This window comes from Bos taurus, chromosome 26 (genome assembly GCF_002263795.3).
Source record: "Bos taurus isolate L1 Dominette 01449 registration number 42190680 breed Hereford chromosome 26, ARS-UCD2.0, whole genome shotgun sequence".
Classification (NCBI taxonomy): Eukaryota; Metazoa; Chordata; class Mammalia; order Artiodactyla; family Bovidae; genus Bos; species Bos taurus.
Genome location: NC_037353.1, coordinates 37765753 through 37784361, shown reverse-complemented (window position 1 = coordinate 37784361; position 18609 = coordinate 37765753). Strand labels below are relative to the sequence as shown.

At 43.6% G+C, this 18609-nt stretch overlaps 1 long non-coding RNA gene across 1 annotated transcript in view; it reads left to right on the top strand.

Annotated features, from left to right (window-relative positions):
* Positions 1 to 18609, top strand: part of LOC101908195 (uncharacterized) — a 69051-nt gene that overhangs the window by 41586 nt on the left and 8856 nt on the right. The window contains exons 3-5 of the long non-coding RNA XR_009493007.1: positions 6310 to 6421; positions 8911 to 9010; positions 10665 to 10794. This is a non-coding gene — a long non-coding RNA (uncharacterized lncRNA). The remainder of the gene's footprint in view (positions 1 to 6309; positions 6422 to 8910; positions 9011 to 10664; positions 10795 to 18609) is intronic.

Below are 18609 nucleotides of genomic sequence, written 5' to 3'. Positions count from 1 at the left end.
AGCTCACCTCTTACATACAGCCTCTTTCTCATGAATACAAGTCTGTGTTAGGAGTAGTTGGACTTGATTTTGTCTGCAGGTTGTTATCTTGGACTTAATTGGGAGGAATCTTGCATTCAGTGTGTAGGCTCCCAGCTGTCTCTAGCGTTCCTCGGCCGCCATCTGCTGGGTAATCCTGGCATGACATAGTCTCCTCGGCTGGCGAGCTAGGGAATGGAGTGTCTTGGCATTCAATCAACAAATATACAGCAGGAACTGTGTACCAGGCGCAGTTACAGGCACTTGGGATTCATTAGTGAACAAACAGACAAATATCTCTTTTCTTTTTAGCACTGAAAATATTCCACGGTCTGGAATATTGGGTGGATTTTTGTTGTTCACCCACAAAGTCGTGTCTGGAATGTTATTTATTCACTTACCTACTGAAGTGTATCGTGGTTGTTTCCAAGTTTTAGCAGTCATGAATAAAACTGCTGTAAATATTTCTGGGCAAGTCCTTCTGTGTACGTTGTCAGTGTTTTGGATTTGAGCCATTTCTGTAGGTATGTAGTAGCATCTCATTGTTTTAATTTGCATTTCTGAGGTGGTACATGATGCGGAACGTAGTCTCATACACATTTTTTGCCATTTGTATATCTTCTTTGCTGAGATCTGTTCAGATCTTTTGCCAATTTTTAAATCAGATTGGTTGTTTTCTTATTATTGAGTGTTAAGAGTTCTTTGTATATTTAAGATAATAGTCCTTTATCAAATGCCTTTTTTGCAAATATTTTCTCCTCCTTCTCTTGACACTACCTTATCAAGCAGAAGCTTTTAATTTCTAATTAAGTCAAGCTTATCAATCACTTCTTCATGGATGGTGCCTTTGGTATTGTATTTTAAAAAGTCATTGCCACATCCAGGGTCATCTGGATTTTCTCCTATGTTGATTTGCTCTTTTTCTAGTTTTATAGTATGGAAGCTTAAACGATTGATTTTTTATATTTCTTCTTTTCTAATACATATATTCAGTGTTACAAATTTCCCTCTAAGCACTCTTTTCGCTGCATCCCACACATTTTGATAAATTGCATTTTCATTTCATTAAAATATACTTTTAAATTTCTCTTACGATTCCTTATTTGACTTATGTGTTATTTACAAGTGTATTGTTTAACCTCCAAGTGTTTGGGGATTTTCTGGCTTTCTGTTGTTGATTTCTAGTTTAACTCCACTGTTGTCTGAAAGCTGATGTGGCATGATTTCCATTTCCTTTAAATTTGTTAAAGTATGTTTTATGTCCCAGGATGTGGTCTATCTTGATGAATACTCCATGTGAGCTTGAGAAAAATGTATATTCTGCTGTTGATGGATGAACTTGCTTATAAATGTCAGTTACATGAGGTTGACCGAAGGTACTGTTGACTTCAACTATGTCCTTACTGATTTTCTCCCTGCTGGATCTATTTTTGATAGAGAGGTGTTAGAGTCTCCATTATATTATTGGATTCTTCTTTTTCTCCTTATAGTTCTGTTTTTCTTCATGTATTTTGATGCTCTGTTATTAGGCACATACACATTAAGAATTGTTATATATTCTTAAAATGTTGATGCTTTTATTATTATGTAATGCTTGTCTTTATTCCTGATAACTTTCCTTGCTCTGAAGCCTAGTCTGTCTGAAATTAACATAGGTATTCCTCCTTTCCTTTAATTGATGTTAGCCTAGTATATTTTTCTCCATCCTTTTATGTTTAATCCATAAAAGTGAGTTTCTTGCAAACAACATATAGTTCAGTCCTTTTTTTAAAAAAATCCATTCTGACAATCTCTGTCTTTTAGCTTGATATTTAGATCATTGACATGTAAAGAGATTATTGATATAATTGAATTAATATATACCACATATGTAGGGATTCCTTGGTGGCTCAGTGGCAAAGAATCCACCTGCCAATGCAGGAGATGTATGAATCAGGTTCAATCCCTGGGTGAGGGAGATCCCTTGGAAAAGGAAATGGCGACCCACTCCAGTATTCTTGCTTGGAAAATCCTGTGGATAGAGGAGCTTGGTGAGATATTGTCCATGGGGTCTCAAAAGAGTCAAACACGACTTAGTGACTGAACAACAAATACCTTATATGTTACTGTTTTCTATTTGTTGCCCTTGTTCTTTGTTTCTGTTTTTGTCTTCACAATTTTTCTGCCTTTTGTGGCTTTAATTAATTAATTAATTAATTAATTTATTGAATTTACATAAATTAATTTTATTATAATTAATTTAATTATATTAAATTATATGTGGCTTTAATTTAATGTTGTATATAATTTCCCTCACACCTTTCTTAATGTACTTCTTTTTTAAAAAAATCATTTTAATGGTTGCCCTTGAATTTGCAATATGGATTTACAACTACTTCAAGTCCTCTACTTTCAAACACCATTTTACAGGTAGTGCAAGTACCTTATAATAACAACAAAATAACGCATAATAACAAAAACAACAAAAAAAGTCTTGACTCTTCCCTCTCATTCCTTATATCGTTAATATCATTCAACTCCGGGAGATGGTGATGGACAAGGAGGCCTGGTGTGCTGCGATTCATAGGCTTGCAAAGAGTTGGACACGACTGAGCAACTGAACTGAACTGAAGCACAGATGAGTGTATGTGTATTAGATTATATATAATTATATAATATCTAATATATATATAATTATATATATTATATATATAATTATATATAATATATATAATATTAATTAAAATATAATTATATAATTATATATAATTAGATTATATATAATCTAATATATATATGGTATATAATGTAATACTGCTACTGCTGCTGCTAAGTCACTTCAGTCGTGTCCGACTCCGTGCGACCCCATGGACTGCAGCCCACCAGGCTTCTCCGTCCATGGGATTTTCCAGGCAAGAGTACTGGAGTGGTGTGCCATTGCCTTCTCTGATATAATGTCATACGTTGTAGCTATTATTTTGGACAAACTACATTCATAAGATCCATTAAGAATAACAAAAATAACTTTTTTATTTTTCTTTCCCTTATTCCTTCTCCAGTGTGCTTCCTTTCTTCATATAGATCTGAGTTTCTGATCAATATAATTTTCCTTCTCTCTGAAGAACTTTTGACATTTCTTGACAGTTGGGTCTACTGGTAACAAATTCCCTCAATTTTTGTTTATCTGAGGAAGTTTTTCTTTCTCCCTCAGCTTTGAAGGATAATTCCTAGAGTATAGGATTCTAGATGTGTGGGTAACATTCTCTCAACACTTCAAAATACCCAGCTCTGTCCTCTTCCTTCTTGCATGCTTTCTGAGAAGTTGGAATAATTCTTGTCTTTGCTTCTCTATAAATAAAGTGCCCCCCACTGCTCCTTTCAAGAATTTTTTCTTTGTCTTTGATTTCTTGGAGCTTGAATATGATGTGTACTATGTGTAGTTCTTTTGTCTGTTTGGGCATTTACCCTGCTTGATGCTCTATGAGCTTCCTGTGGTTTGGTGTCTGTCATTAATTTGGAGAAATTCCTAGTCATTTTGACTTCAAATATTGTTCCTATTTCTTTCTCCTTTCCATCTCCTCTGGTATATCCATTACATTTATGTTACCCCTTTTCTAGTTGTCCCACAGCTCTTGGATATTCTGTTGTACTTTTTCTAGTCTTTCTTACTCTTTGCTTTTCCATTTTAGAAGTTTCTGCTGAGATATTCTCAAATTCAAAGATTCTGTCATCAGCCATGTCAAGCCTATTAATGAGCCTATCAAAGGTATTCTTCGTGACTGTTACAATGTTTTTGATCTCCAGCTTTTCTTTTTGACTCTTAGAATTTTCCCACTTGTACAACCCATCTTTCTTATACATTGGTTTATTTTTCTATTAAAGTCCTTAGTGTATGAACGATAATTTTTAAAAATTCCTGGTTTGATCATTTAAACGTTCCTGACTCAGATTCTGATGCTTGTTTGGTTTCTTCAAACTGTGTTTTTGGACTTTTAGTATGCCTTGTAATTTTTTTTTTTTTTTAAGGCAGACAGGATGTACTAGGTAAAAGGAACTGCCTTAAAGAGGCATTTAGCAATGTATTGGTAAGACATGCAGGGAGGGGAAGCGTTCTTTAGTCCCATGGTTAGGTCTCAGACTTTTGGTGAGTCCATGCCCCTGGTCTGTGAACTTCACCAGTGCATCTGTTTCTCTCCCTCAACTTTGGTGGAACAGAATGGCTAGAGAACACTGAAGTTAGTATTTTCCTTCTGGAAGGCTGAAAAAGCTGAAACTGAGTATTTCTCTCCACCTAGGTCAATGAGCGGAGAAGGCAATGGCACCCAACTCCAGTACTCTTGCCTGGAAAATCCCATGGATGGAGGAGCCTGGTAGGCTGCAGTCCATGGGGTCACTAAGAGTCGGACACGACTGAGCGACTTCACTTTCACTTTTCACTTTCATGCATTGGAGAAGGAAATGGCAACCCACTCCAGTGTTCTTGCCTGGAGAATCCCAGGGACGGGGGAGCCTGGTGGGCTGCCGTCTATGGGGTCGCACAGAGTTGGACACGACTGAAGCGACTTAGCAGCAGCAGCAGGTCAATGAGGCTCTGATAAAACCCCAGCAAGTTAGTCTCTAGTAAATAGTTTTGCTTGAGTACAGGCTTGTTAAGAACAGAGTTCTCCCGCACATTTCAAAGTGGTTCCTTTTTCCATCCCCTGCTGGAAGCACAAGGGGATTTTCCTCCATTATCCACTGGTGGATCCTCTGAAGCGAAGACTCACAAAAACATAGGGACCCCCATGTCTGTGAATTAAACTGGTGGAGAGTTTAATTCACAGACTTGTCCACACTGAGCCTCCAACTATTTGTCAATTACAATTCAGGTTTTCCTACCGCGGCACTGATTTCTGCAGAGGCGTCTGCTCTGTTAACTTGTGATTTTCTGTATCCTCCTGTTTGTATCTCCAATTTTTGGAGCAGAAATTTGCCTCATTTCTCTGATGAATATAAGAAGATCTGTTGATATTTCCGTTTATTCGGGTTTTTATTTATTATGATGCAGTGGTGACTGCTAAGTTCTATACATAGCAAACCAGAAACTGAAAGTCTCTTGGTTTTCTTTTCTTGTACTGTTTTTGTCTGGTTTGGGTACAACAGGGTAATACTAGCTTCATAAAATGAGTTGGAAACTGTTCTCTCTTCTATGTTCTGGAAAAGATGATGTAAATTTTATGTTAGTTCTTTTAAGTGTTGGGAAGAATTCTCCAGCACAGAACCTAAGATTTCTTTTTCAGAAGCTTTTAAAGTTACAAACTCAATTTCTTTAACGGTTATAGGGCCATTCCAATTATTAATTTTATCTTGGTTGAGTTTTGGTAGTTTGTGGTGTTTGAGGAATTGATCCATTTCTTTTAAGTTGTTGAATTTATGAAACATAAATTTGCTCAATGTATTTGCTTATTACCTTTTTAATGGCTGCAGGATTCATAGTGACCCTTGTCTCATTTCTGATATTGATCATCTGTGTCTTCTTTATATCTATGTCAGTCTTGCCAGATGTTTATGAATTTTATTGATGTCTTTAAAAAACCAACTTTTTGTTTCATTGATTTTTCTCTATTGTTTTCCTTTTTAAATTGCAATGATTTCTGCTCCAACCTTTAATATTTCCTTCTGGTTACTTTGGGTCTAATTTTGCTCTTTTCCTAGATTCATGAAGTGAGAACATAGATTTTTGATTTGAAATGTTTCTTCTTTTCTAAAGTGGTAAGCATTTCATGTTATATATTTCCCTTTCAGTTCCACTTTAGCTGTACCTCACATTTATTGATGTTGTATCTTAATTTTCATTTAAACTCTATGTAATTGTTTATTTCCTTTGGATTTCCTCTTTGCCTCATGAGTTGTTTTGAAGTGTGCTACTTAATTTCCAAATATTTGGTGATTTTCCCGTTTTCTTTCTGCTCCTTAGATTTTAATAATTCTCTCCAGAAGAACAGACTTTTTCCATTTATCCTACCAGTATATCATTAATGATGAGAACAGGACAATAGCTTGTGCTCAAAAAATGAATATGAGTGAATGATCTAAATACATAATTTAAAAATCAGTAAAGAGAAAGCTGAAAGTCAGTGAGGGGAGAGAGAGTCATCAGAACATTTCAATGATGATTACTGCTAAGTGGGGAAGTATGGATGCCTTTTTCTGGTTTGTTTTCAGATTTTTCCAAATTCTCTGTGATGAGCATGGACTACTTTTATAATCAGATAAAGGAATTATAGAAGTGGAAGCTACTCTTTCTGATGATTCTCACTCCCTCTCTGGCAGGTCAAATCAGACTCTAAATTGCTGAAAAAAACTGAAGATGAGAGGCAGAATGACAAAAAGACCCTGTAGAAGGTCCTGGAGCTGAATTGACCCCAGCCCCCCAGGGAGACAGGTAAGGACCCTGCAGGCCATCCCAGGTTCCCAGGTGGTTCAGTGGTAAAGAATCCACCTGCAATGCAAGAGAAGCAGGTTCGATCCCTGGGTCAGGAAGATCCCCTGGAGAAGGGAATGGCAACCCACTCCAGTATTCTTGCCTGGGAAATCCCATGGACAGAGGAACCTGGTGGGCTGTATAGTTCAAGGGATACCAAGAGTTAGACACAACTTAGTGGTTAAACAACAAACAACAACTTCCATAACCTTCTGAGACTGCTGCTACGGAAACTGTCATGACCATTTTGAGTCACAAGGGTCAATTTCACCTTCTTTTCTCACCCCCACCTCCAAAGGTCCCTAGAGATCTTGTGAATTAATGTTCATCCCAAAAGATTTGGTTTGCCATTAGCAATGAAAGATCTGTTCACTAAATCCAGCCTTCAAAATTCCTTTGACAGTTTGTTTTGAGGAAGCAGTATTGGCTTTTGCTTCCAGGGTTCCTGGTGTGCAAAAGATTACAAAGAGTAAGAGGGAACAGAGAGGAGACACTGTCTTCTTAAATGTAATTGTCTTTTACACCTTTAGTCACAGCCTCCTCATGTTTTCGAAGGCAATTTCTTTAAGAAGCTGAGCAGACAAGACGATTTGATGGTAACACCAGGTGCCCATGGTCATCACCCAAACAGTTCTCAGGTGTGGACAATTTCTGAAGATGAGTGAATATGCTTTTCTACTTAAAAACAATCCTGAGAACTTGGTTTAAATTTTTTTTTTTTTTTTTCCATTCAACAAAGACATTGCCTAGACCTGGAAACTTTTTTCACCCTTTCCTGATTTTGAAGTGAAGTGACTTGCTATAAGGTCAGGAATTACCTGGGGGCCCAGGACTGGGCAAGCATATAACCTGATGCCTGGGGATGGTAGAGGGTACCATTCCTGGAGGATGCTCCCCACACAGTGGGAGGGGAGTGTGGCAGCAGCTACATTCTCCCTGGAGCTGAGCCAAAGAAGGCATCAGAATCAATGAGCATATCCATATCAACTTGTCAGAGTCTTAAAGAATAGCCAAGGCCATGAGAATCTAGAACATAATGGCATAACCTGATGGAGTTATGGAGGAGAACAAGAAACCACACCCAAAGTAACAGTTCATATCAAATAACACAAGCAATTTCTGTGTTGAAATGAGCCAGAGATAGAATATTGTGATATAAACCAGTCTGTCCATTTTAAAAATCATTTGAATTCCATAATTCCTGGGCACCTGATTTGACTTATTTTTTTAATTTCTGATTTTGTTGCTGTTGCTGACTTGACTGATTTGAACTGCATATGTCAAAAGGCATAGATCTGTTTAGTCATTTGATTTTTATTGACACTTACTGTTCAGTTAAATTCAAAACATCAATTGTTCCTCCAGGACTGTCCAGTGGAGACCACCCTTGCCCACTGTGGAGACCGTTCGCAAAACAGTTCAGGCTCTCTGCTTCCTGAGTGTGTAAGGGGTCTGCTTCCCCATGTGTAAACTTAGATGTGGTCATGAGTCTTGCTTTGGCAAAAGTGTGCAAAAAGTGTGTGCAAAAGTGACACTTTGGGCAAAAACCTCAGGCCAGTGTGTAATTCACTCCATCTTCCCTCTTCTGCTGTGGTTGTGGATGTATGTGTCAGGATGAGGCCATTCAGTGGGACAAAGCAGTAGTTAGGGAGTCTGGGATGGACATGTACACACTGCTTACGTTCAACATGGATAACCAACAAGGACTTACAGTATGGTACAAGGAACTCTGCTCAGTGCAGCCTGGGTAGGAGGAGAATATGCGGGAGAATGGATACCGTTTCATGTGTGGCTGAGTCCCTTTGCTGTCCACCTGAAACTATCACATGGCTAATCAGCTATACTCCAATACAAAAGGACAGTTAAAAAAAAAAAAAAAAGAGGCCATTCTGGGTCCTAAAACAACTGTATCATGCAGATCACCCCTTGCTGACCTGTCATGGACCAGTAGCATGAATGGGAAGCGTTCACTGTGTAAAACTGCCAAGATCTGGTGGTTGTTACTGCAATACAACCTAGTCCATCCTCGCTGATGTGGACATGCAGACACGCACACACACACACACACACACATTTACTGAGTACCTATGCGTGCAAGAGAAGGACCCAGGGCCATGGGTGAAGGGTGAGGGGCAGGGGTGCAAGGTAAGATGCAATTTCTGTCCCCAGTTTACAAGCGGGTTTGGCAGATTAGATAACTAGACAGCATAGCATGGTAATGGTACGAGTGGACAGTTCAAGGGCAAATGACGGGATGTTTCTGTGGCTGCAGCCTTAAGAAGGAATTAGTTGGTGGGGTCTAGGACGAATGTACGAATGCCTCCTGTGCTGGTATCACCTCTGGGCCCCTCCACCATCTCTCTCTGCCCTTCTCACCTTGCTCTCGGCCTGGCCACACTGAACTGTCTGTACCACCTGACTAAGTTCCTTCTGCCCTGGCTCCTGGTCAGGTTGAGACAACATGGGGACAGGGTGAGTGCTCAGCAGAAGACCAGAAACAGGGAGGACAGTGAAGCTGAAACGGGTGTTCTTCTGACTGGCTTCTCACAGGTATGCTCTGACTGGCTGCACCCCTGGGCTGAAATCTCAGCTCCCTCAGTGACCCTCCCCACTTGCCAGTCTGCTTGCAGATTTCCATAACACTCTCTTCGTTCACTCCTTCATGTCCAAGCGTGGGAAGTCAGGGATTAGTCTCAGCATCCTCCACTGCCTCCCTTGGTTTTTCTGTACCCCACCCACATCTTTGTAGATGGACTTTTTTTTTAAAGGAGACTCTAAATTTTCCAATTTGAGCACGCCATCTGTCTCCTGATAGACCACCGAACTAATTGTCTTGCTTGGGGGAGTCAACAGTAGGATAGAAATGATCGTGCTTTGTCTTTTTATAGGGTCAGTTGGTAAAACAGGCAGGATGCTTTAAAATGATCAATCCTCCACTAAGAAATGAATTTTTAAATGACTTTGCTTCTCCCACCCAAACTGGAAGAGTCCACTCCAAAGTAGAAAAGGATTGCAGGCAAAGCACTGGCCTCTTTGCACGCAGGAGGAGCGAGTGGGCCCCGCAGAGCCTCTGTCTCACAAAGCCCTTTGCAAACACTGGGGCCACAGGACACATCACCCGCAAGGAACTTATCTGGTCCAAGGGAGAATTCCAACCACTGTTTTCAACTTGAGCCTGAGGACAGAAGCACAATTTCTAGCTGCCCATGAAAAATTTCAGACTTTTCTTTTGGGTTCCCATATATAGCACAGAGGGCTTCCCTGGTGGTTCAGACAGTAAAGAATCTGTCTGGAATGCAAGAGATGAGGGTTCGATACATCCCTGGGTCAGGAAGATCCCCTGGAGAAGGAAACAACCATCCACTCCAGTATTCTTGTCTGGAGAATCCCATGGGCAGAGGAGCCTGGTGGGCTATAGTCCATGGGGTCACAAAGAGCTGGACACGACTGAGCGACTGACACTAACCAACTAACTATGTAGCACAGGGCTGCTTGGGAAAGAGATACCACTGTTTTGCCATAACCCTACCCAATGGGAATTATCCTTGTCCTGCCCTGGGATTCCTGTGTCCGATTCACGGAATGTATTCATTTGCTGGTTGGTGGGTTGGTTTTCCACATGAAAACTAAAGGAGCCTTACAAGAATTGGGCTTGAGAGAGTTCTGGGTTTTCTATTCCCCACCCTGCGTCGGCCCTGGCTCCTTCGCTGTCCCCAGCTCTGGACGTGGCAGCCAGGAGGAGCCTGGTACCTGGAGCCCTGGCATTTCCCAAAGCAGCCTGAATGGGCAGGTGCTGGACTGCAGGTGCTGGGGCTGGACCCAGGGAGCGGGTCCACTCAGGCACGCTAGGGTATAACGTTAGAGGAAGGGCAGACAGCAGTTTGGAAGATTTAGGAGTTCTTGGGCTATACTGGGTTTTACTGCGTTGTCGCTGACATATGTTTGTGTTCTCTCCTGAGCAGGTTAAGGGGTGGGGAGAGTGCAGGGAGGGTGTTCCTGGGTGCTAGGTCTGCACAGCTGAGCAGATGTGGAAAGATGCAGAAGAGGGGAAGCGGGGATTGTCTGGGCGTCTGAGCATCCATTCTCTCCTTAAGTGCCAGAGGGTGCATGCCACGGCCTGGGGTGGTACCACAGAGGGGTGCTTAAAACTCACAGCAGTACCACTTGTGTTAACAGCCCCCTTGAATTAAAAACGCTTTTCCAGGAAACAAAGACTGATTGCATCCGCAAACAGCAGAGGTTTCTCTTTACCATCGTGGGGAGAGGCAGGACTGTTGAGAAGAATGAGTGTCTCAGGAAAGGAGCAGGGCGATCCTATGGCCAGAAGGCACAGTGTGAGTGCACACCCCAGGGGCTTCGTCTGCTTGGTCAGACCCTGGGAGCACTTTCTGGAGTGGGGGAGAAACAGTGACTCTTAGGCCGCTGGCTTCTCTTCCAGAGGTGACTGAACCGCGGCTTCCCTGTAGCAGTTTTCCTCTAGCATCGCTCTTGTGTTTTAATGCGCACACAGCCCCTGCAGATCTTGCTGAAATGCACGTTCCATAGGTCTGGTCTGCGCATTTGCACTTCTAACAAGCTCCTAGCGCAGGGCGATTTGCTGGTCCACAGAACCCACTGAGAATAAGTAACGAGGCATGGGAGGATGTGCCTTGGCTCAGCACCACTTCCACTTGCCTCCGGACAGCTCTAAAATGATAGTGAGTGTAGACGATCCAATTCAACAGCCTGGGAAGTTTGGTGAAATGACCCAAGCCTTGGCCTGGTGACTGAGGGACTGCACCAGGAGCTCCTGCAGGCTCCCTGGCTCTCTCCCCTGAGTGAGCAATGTGCAGGGGCAGGTTGGGGTCAGCCGTCTCCAGCGAAAGAGACTGGTCACCAGGCACAAGTGTGTAGGGAGCGTACCTTCATGAATTCACCACATTCCCTGGACCTTGCCATTGTTCAGTCGCTCAGTCATGTCCAACTCTGCAACCCCATGAACTGCAGCCCACCAGGTTCCTCTGTCCTTGGGATTCCCCAGGCAAGAAAATTGGAGAGGGTTACCATTTCCTCCTCCAGGGAATCTTCCCAACCCAAGGATGGAACCTGCATCTCCGGTGCCTCCTGCATTGCCTGCTAACAGTGGCTCAGCAGTAAAGAATCCCTGGACTTATGGGCTTCCAAACTCCCCCTCCCCACTAACACACCCAATCATTTCTTCAACAAACAAAATCATTTCATTTCTTCAACAAACACTGAGTGAGCATCTATTATCCCAGACCCAGCGCCCAGCACTGGGGGTCCAGATGAAGAAGCAGAATATGTCTTCAAGAAGTTTACTGCACAGCCAGCCCCTGGGAAGGGATCTATTTCTCAAGGGCACATGACTGATGTATGAAAAATAAAACTGGGGCTTTATTGGGGCTTCCCAGGTGGCGCTAGTGGTAAAGAACCCGCTTGCCAGTGCAAGAGATGTAAGAGACACCAGTTCTATCCCTGGGTAGAGAAGATCCCCTGGAGAAGGGCATGGCAACCCACTCCAGTATTCTTGCCTGGAGAATCCCATGGACAGAGGAGCCTGGTGGGCTGCAGTCTGTAAGGTCACAATGAGTCAGACACAACTGAAGCAATTTAGCATGCACACATGCTTATTTATTATAATATTTATAATTACAATGATAATAGCTTACATTTTTTAAAAAGCCTGGGATATATTTGCCATGGTATTAAACTCTTTACATGGATCATCTCATTCATCCTCACAACAGCCTATGTGGCAGGTACTATTATTAAATTCACTTCAAAGATGAGGAAACTGAAGCTCAGAGAGGTTGGGAAACTTTCCAAAGGATACCAGTTAGTGAGGAGAGGAGCTGGGATTCATGCCTAGGCAGGCCAATGCCAGTCCAGGCTCTGAGCCTCTATACCCATGGGCTGGGTTGGCACTTCTACTCATGGGCACATCCCCTCCCTGCAGGAAGGGTCCCTGGGAAGTCCAATGAAAGTCAGTGGCTAAGTGAGCTCAAAATCCAATGAGTGGAGCATTGGCTGATGGGGATGATATTAACCACAGAGGCATCGCACTGTAAAACTTGATGCCTCTGATGTACCCATCTCCCTGAATGGACAGACCTTCAGCACAGACCACTCAAGTTCCTGGCCCAGGGGCCCTCTTTTTCCCTTGGGGAAAGGCAAGAACACACTACTTGGCTTTGCTAAGGCTTGCTGTCTCTTGCCTGGGTCTGCTTAGCTGTACACACACACACACACACACACACACTCACACATGATCATGCACAACCACAGGTTCATACACCCACACACATGCTCACACTCAGGGGCATCCACATACATATAACCCCACAAAATAGCACACATACCCACAAACATTCATACTGACACACACACATGCTTCTGAGGACCACATTCTCCTTTGGATGTGTTAATACTATGAATCTGGTAAAACAAAGTTCTTTGCCCCTCTCTGCTCTGAACTATTATATTTGTTTCATAGTTTAACTCTCAGAAGACTGTCTTATTTATCTGAACCAAGTTCCACTGGGGCCCCTCACTTGGTCCATGATTTCTTTCTACTTTTAAAGCCCCCATGTTGTGTGGCCCCTTCCCTTGGCACCCGGGTACCAGATAAAAGAAGTCTAAGATGGTCTGGAGTATTGCTTGTTGATTGTTTTAAAAATATACTCTCAATAGCTTCATCAGTACCATCTTTCTAGATTCCATATATATGCAATAATATACAATATTTGCTTTTTCTTTCTGACTTACTTCACTCTGTATAATAGGCTCTAGGTTCATTCACCTCATTAGAACAGACTCAAATGCATCCCTTTTATGGCTGAGTAATATTCCTTTGTATATATGTAGCACAGCTTCTTTCTCCTTTCATCTGTTGATGGACATCTTGGTTGCTTCCATGTCTTGAAAGTAAAAGTGAAAGCCACTCAATCATGTCCGACTCTTTGCAACCCCGTGGACTATACAGTCCATGGAATTCTCCAGGCCAGAATACTGGAGTGCCTAGCCCTTCCCTTCTCCAGGGAATCTTCCCAACCCAGGGATCAAACCCAGGTCTCCCACAATGCAGGTGGATTCTTTACCAGCTAAGCCACTACGGAAGCCCAAGAGTACTGGAGTGGGTAGACTATTCCTTCTCCAGTGGATCTTCCTGACCCAGGAGTTGAACCAGGGTCTCCTGCATTGCAGGCAGATTCTTTACCAGCTGAGCTACCAGGAAAGCCTTTCTATGTCCTAAGCTATTGTAAATAGTGCTAGAGTGAGCAGTGGGGTATGTAGGTCTTTTTCAGTTATGGTTTTCTCAGGGTATATGACCAGTAGTGGGATTGTTGGGTCATATGGTAGTTTTATTCCTAGTTTTTTAAGTAATCTCCATACACCAATGGAGATGCAGACATAGAGAACCGACTTGCAGACATAGGAGGGGAAGGAGAGGGTGGACAAACGGAGACAGCAGCAAGGAAACACATACATTACCATATGTAAAATAGATCGCCAGTGGGAACTCGCTGTATGACTCGTGGAGCTCAAGCCAGTGCTCTGTGACATCCTAGGGGGTGGGAGGTGGGAGAGAGGTTCAGGAGGGAGGGGACATATGTGTACCTATGGCTGATTCATGTTGATGTGTGGCAGAAACCAACATAATACTGTAAAGCAATTATATATACTTCAATTAAAAACACATAATTTTTTTAAACATTTTAAATGCACTCTCAGTGGGAGGTTGGACCCCTTTGCACTCAGTCTTTATTCATCTCGGGAGCTGCTGCTTGGTTTTTATGAGGAGACTGTCTCCTAGTCTACTTCCATTTAACCCTACAGTGGCTGACCTCAGCTCTCCATCCCCATGTAAACCTGCTGTCTGCTGCCTGCTGGGCCCGTGATGCTAGGAAGCCTTTTGCAGGCATGCCTCTCAGATTTTCAATTTACCTCCTAATCCCCAGTCCTGATACCATCAGATAGGAGAGTTTCTGCTGTGCTCTTCTTGTTTTAAAAAATCGCAAATGCTATCCACCTGAAGTTAAGTCCTGACTTAGAAAGACAGAATGTGAACACCCAAGGAGGCCAGGCAGGCATGCCCTGACCACTGAGTTCCCCAGACATTCTGGGCTGTCGGAGTTCCAGAGAAGGGAGATTAGATGAGCTTGTGTGGGTACAGAAGGCTCCCTGGAGGGGGTGACATTCCTGACAGGTCTTTATTATGAGTTAAACAGTATCCCCCCAAATTCACATGTTAAAATTCTCCAAATGTCCACCATCTAATAATATAATCACTCTGCTGAAAAAGGTCCATATAGTCAAAGCTATGGTTTTTCCAGTAGTCATGTATGGATGTGAGAGCTGGACCATGAAGAATTGATGCTTTCGAATTGCACTGCTGGAGAAGACTCTTGAGAGTCCCTTGGACCCCCGGGAGATCAAACCAGTCAATCCTAAAGGGAATCAGTCCTGAACATTCATTGGAAGGACTGATGCTGAAGCTGAAGCTCCAATACTTTGGCCACCAGATGGGAAGAGTTGACCCATTGAAAAAGATCCTGATGCTGGGAAAGACTGAGGGCAGGAGGAGAAGGGGACAACAGAGAATGAGATGGTTGGATGGCATCACCACCTCAATGGACATGAGTTTGAGCAGACTCCGGAAGTTGGTGAAGGACAGAAAAGCCTGGTGTGCTGCAGTCCATGGAGTGGCAAAGAGTCGGACACGACTTAACAACTGAACAACAACAGATCAGCAATTAACAGGGTGCTTCCAGGGGTCTTGCAGGCTTTGCTTCATTTGTAATCCTCCCCTCCCCTCATGCCGGAGGTCCTATTATTTCCATTTCAAAGACAAGGACCCTGCAGCTCTGAAGGATAAATGTGGCCAGTCTGAATAATTGCCACTCGGTGTCCAAAGCACTCCCACTGGGGTCCGCCACTCTGCCTTGGGAGCTCAGGACAGACTTCAAGGTAGCACAGGCAGCGGTAAGGGCAGAACAGTATCTGAGCTGCTTCTTGAAGGACTCAGAGAATCCACAGCAGGCAAAACAGAAGGGAAAGGAACTCCTGGAGCGGGATCACATACGCAAAAGCACCTGGGTGTAAATGAGCAGTTAGGGGCATACATCCTTGGCTTCATTCTGGAAGTTAAGAGGACTTCAGGGTAGTGATGGCAGATGCAGCTAGAGGTGGGAGCAAGATTATAAAGAACTTTGAGTGGCAACCTAAAAAGGGTAACTTCTGGAAGCAGTAGGGAGCCATTGAAGGTTGTTAAGTGGAAAGAGAGAGAGCATCTAAAAGATTCACAGGGCAGAAGAAGCAGTAGAAATGAGCCATGTTGTCAGTGCCCTGGAGGATGGAGGAGAAGAGCCAGGGTGGGCGGAGCTCAGGGGGTTCTGGTGGGTGGGAGGATCCATCTAGATCCAGTGCCCCAGTGAAGGCGGCATGCTCAGAAGGAAAAGCCATTTGTCTCATTAAGCCGTGAACAGAGAATATCACACCTGGAGCATTTTAGACTCAGCCCAGATTTCCCCCATAGCCACCTCAGCACAGGAACTAAAAAAGAAACAGCTAAGAAAGTGTCAAATTTATTAAAACAGCTGAGTTCCTGTCTCTCTCCAGCTCTCTGGCTCTGACTTTCCCACTATTTTTAGATGTTCCAGAAATCTCTACCCAGACATTCCCCACACCCCCCTGAAGACTGAACACATTTTCTGCCTCATCAGCCATGGCCAACCCCACTCAGCCTCCTGTCCACCCCAAGGCCCAGTTTCCAATGGAAGTCTGGGGGACTCCAAGAGTCACAGTCCCCTCTTCTCCCTGAGTCTAGATTCCACAGAGAACCACCCAGAACATGGTGTTGTTCTCTTCTTAAAGAAAAGAAAGTCTAAATTCATTCTTCTGTTGAGTTTTTCACCGTGACTGGTTTTCATTAGCTTTTCAAGTGGAAAATACACCCCCCCCAAAGTGGAGAGTTGCCACTTGTGTGCAGAGAGTCATTGTTCATTTAATATTTTTTATACTGAATGGCCCAAGCCCTAGTCTGCTGGAGCTCTGGCCAGGACCCTGAAGGAAGGTGCTTTACAAACCTTCCTGGCAGGCCCTGTTTGAAGAGCCAGTGGCTGCTTGCCTCTTGTTAAATCTTAAAGATGGAGGAAACCCAGGGAACTTGAACAGTCAGCTCTCCACTGCCCAGCCCCATTTGCAGAGCCGGGACCCTCTCTCAGCCTTTTCTTTCCAGTCCAAGTCCTGGTTCACCTGATGAAGAAGCTTCCCAAAGCCACGTCTGCCTCCTCACCTTCCTCACACTGGAGCTGATAAGGGGTAGAGCAAAGAGAAAACTAAGTCAGGAAAGAAATCCAGCTGATAAAACCCCGAGTCCCACTGCTTTGTGAAACCAGAGGAGGCTACATGGCACAGCTCTCCCCCTAAGGGGCCAACTCTGGAAGAGCTGAGACCAAGAGGGGTCTGCACTCCCAGGCCAGCCCCAGGACATTAAGCGGCAGGTTAAGACAGGTGAGATGAGGACAAATAGGCAAGAGGTGGACACAGGAAGTAGAGACTAAGAAGGAAAGTGGGGAGACAGGAAATGCAGAGATAGATAGAGCTCAGGGTTTTCCAGGTGGCACAGTGGCAAAGAATCCACCTGCCAAAATGCAGGATATGCGAGAGACACAGGTTCAATCCTATGATTGGGAAGATCCTCTGGGGGAGGAAATGGCAACACACTCCAGTATACTTGTCTAGAGAATCCCATGGACAGAGGAGCCTGGCATGCTACAGTCCATGGGGTTGCAAAGAGTTAGACATGACTGAGCACCCACGTGCGCACACACACACACACACACACACGCACAGAGGAAGTGGAGAGACAGGAAGAAGAGGGAAAGAGAAATGGCCAGCAGGGGCCCATGTTACTCAGGATTCCTTCGCCAGCTGGATTCTCCATGCAACAGGATGAGGAAAATTTAAGTCTCTACCAGGAAAATTCAAGCCTGGACATAATTTAAGCTTTCCTGGGACTCTGCCAGCCATCTCATAGAGTTTTGTCAAATTTTCCACCTACTCTGTTTGCATAAGGAAACTCAGCTTCCATCTTAGAAACCCCATCTTCAACACTGTCCTTTTTCAACTCTTGGTTATTCAAGAGGGTTGTGGATAAAGATGCATAGGATAAGGGGTTTAAAAGGACTGGCTGGAGCTATACCCCTCCTCCCCCACCCCCACTCACCTACCCACATTCACACACTCTTGTGCAAAAGGCAATACTTGGGGGTGGCCCCTTAGAGAATCAAGTACTGTGTTGTCTTGTTTTGTGCCCCAGGGAAATATCAGGTATTCACAAAACCCCAGGACACCCCTCCACCTCACTGCTTGGAATGATAGCACCTGCTCAGAGTAATTCAGGAGTTTTTCCTACTTCATTGTGCAAATATAGAACCAAATCACACAATATAAAAAGTATTATATGGTTGTTCAGTCACTCAGTCATGTCCAACTCTTTGTGACTCCATGAACTGCAGCACCCTAGGCTTCCCTATCCTTCACCATCTCCTGGAGTTGGCTCAAACTCATGTCCATTGAGTCCATGTTGCCATCCAACCATCTCATCCTCTGTCATCCCCTTCTCTTCCTGCCTTCAATCATTCTCAGCATTAGGGTCTTTTCCAGTGAGTCAGCTCTTCACATCGGTGGCCAAAGTATTGGAGCTTCAGCCTCAGCATCAGTCCCTCCAATGAATATTCAGGATTGATTTCCTTTAGGATTGACTGGTTGGATCTCCTTCCAGTCCAAGGGACTCTCAAGAGTCTTCTCCAACACCACAGTTCAAAAGCATCCATTCTTCAGCACTCAGCCTTCTTTATACTCCCAACTCTCACATCTATACATGACTACTGGAAAAATCATAGCTTTGACTATACAGACCTTTGTCAGCAAAGTAATATCCCTGCTTTATGCGGTCTAGGTTTGTCATAGCTTTTCTTCCAAGGAGTAAGGGTCCTCTAATCTGGTGGCTGCAGTCATCATCTTCAGTGATTTTGGAGCCCCCCCAAAATAAAGTCTGTCACTGTTTCCATTGTTTCCCCATCTATTTGCCATGAAGTGATGGGACCAGATGGCATGGTCTTTTTTTTTGAAAGTTGAGTTTTAAG